This window comes from Arachis hypogaea, chromosome 20, assembly GCF_003086295.3.
Source record: "Arachis hypogaea cultivar Tifrunner chromosome 20, arahy.Tifrunner.gnm2.J5K5, whole genome shotgun sequence".
Taxonomy (NCBI): Eukaryota; Viridiplantae; Streptophyta; class Magnoliopsida; order Fabales; family Fabaceae; genus Arachis; species Arachis hypogaea.
In genome coordinates, this window is record NC_092055.1 from 23,186,531 (window position 1) to 23,188,879 (window position 2,349).

A 2,349-nucleotide genomic window follows, 5' to 3' on the forward strand; every position below is an offset into this window, starting at 1 on the left:
AAGCATGCGAAAGTGGAAGGAACACAAGGAATCAAGCATTTCAGAATCTGGTAGCGACGCGTGCAGGAGACATGCGACGCGTATGATGCCAGGGCATCTTAGCCTAGTTTTACTAGTCTTTTTCCTTTGTTTTTAATAGGTTTTATACACTTTCTTAAGTTACAAGTAAGACATTTGGGTAAGAATTCATGTGTACTTGGATTCAACCAACCATGAGTAAATTGATATATTTTCATGAGATTTTGTGCTATAATTGTTTATATGTCAAGGATAAGAAAAAGTCTCATGATTTTAGCATAGCTTTGATGCATTTGTTGATTGATGATAGGTAACCAAAAGGCTTGGAGGAAGGTTGAAGAAAGGGGATGGCAGGAATGGAAATGAAGGCAGCATTGAGAAGATCACGTTTGAGTTCACGTTTGCCTCAAACGTGAACTCAAACGTGGATAACAGCACAGCCACCCTGGAGGAGCTCAATGTTTGCGCCAACGTTTGCCTCAAACGTGAGGTCAAACGTTGGCTTAAGGAGTACCCTGGAGAGGAGCCACGTTTGCGCCAACGTTTGCCTCAAACGTGAGGTCAAACGTTGGCTGAAAATTACCTTGGGGAGAATCACATTTGACCTCAAATGTGAACTCAAACGTGAGTGACAGCAAGCACCCGTTCTGCATGATGCCATTACACGAAGACGTTTGAGTCAACGTTTGCCTCAAACGTTGACTCAAACGTGAATGATCCCAAAGTCCATAGCGCAAACGGATTTATTCTCAAGACCAAGAGCAAACAACGGAAGCTATCTTCAACCCAATTCCATCAAGGCCAAGGGCCCAAATTCAAGACTTAATGATTATTAGAAGGAAGTGTATAAATAGAAGCTAGTTTGATTTAGAAAGGACCTTTTTTCTTCTTTGAGAATTTTCACTTGTAATTTTGAGAGTTTTTACTTTGATTTTGGATATTGGTGAATTGGGAGGAGAATTGAGTTCTCTTCCTCTGGGTTTTCTTGTTTTCTTTTCTGCAAAGCTTTACTTGAGTCTTAAGTGTGAAGAATTGAGGAAATTCTGTCTCACTCTCCTCTTAAGATCTCTTTGTTCAATTTACTGCACCATTCAAGAATTTGTGTTCTTCTTTACTGATTTGTCTCTTCAATCATCTTTAAATTGTCTTCTAGATTGGATCAAGGAAGGTAGTGAGATCTAGACTTAGTTTTCTAGTCTCTTGACCCTTGAGATCTTGCATTTCCATTTAGTTTATCTGCTGAATATTTCTACGAGCAAATTTACCTTTCTGTTTTAGATCTACTGCAATCCAATTCATCTTCTACTCTTCTGCTTGTTGCAATTTACTTGTGATTGTTTAATTTCTGCACTCCCAGTCCCCAAATCCTTTTATTATTCAAGCCATTTACATTTCTTGCATTTTAAGTTTCAGTTATTTACATTTCTTGCAATTTAAATTTCTGCAATTTACATTACTTGCACTTTAAGATTCAGCTCTTTTAATTTTTCTGCACTTTAAATTCTTGTCAATTATCCCTCTCCCTTTAAATTTCAAGCAATTTAGCTTCTGTTGGATACAAATCACTCAAATAAACTCTTGTTCGCTTGACTAAATCAACCACTAAACTAAAATTGCTCAATTCTTCAATCCCTGTGGATCGACCTCACTCATGTGAGTTATTATTACTCGATGCGACCCGGTACACTTGCCGGTGAGTTTTGTGTTGGATCGTTTTCCACACATCAAGTTTTTGGCGCCGTTGTCGGGGATTGATTAGGTTGACAATGATTAAGTGAGGTGGTGATCTAGATTAAGCATTTTTTTTCTTTCTTTTATTTTCAGCTAACACATTAACTATTTGAATTTTTGCCTAAGCTAACCAAAACTTCACTCTAGCAATAGATTGAAGTGTTATTGGTTTTCTGGTTTTGTGTGTTTCTTGTGTTTTGTTTGTATGTCAGGTACAAGGAGAGCTATACCTACCTTTTGTGAACAAGACGAAAAACTCTCAGAAGGATAAGAAGAGAAGCTAGAGGGAAGGCTGTTGTTGGAGAGGAAGATTCTGAGGAGGAATATCACGAGATGGAAGGGGATCCCACTAATTCCAATCATCCAGAAGGAGGGGTCAACAACAATTCACCACAGAGGAGAGTATTGGCTTCGTACATATTTGCAAATCCTAGACATTGTGGGAGTAGCATTCTTACCCCAAATGTCAATGCAAATAACTTTGAAATGAAGCCACAACTCATCACATTGGTCCAAAACAATTGCTCTTTTGGAGGAGGGCCACTTGAAGATCCAAACCAACACTTATCCACTTTCCTGAGGATATGTGATACTGTTAAA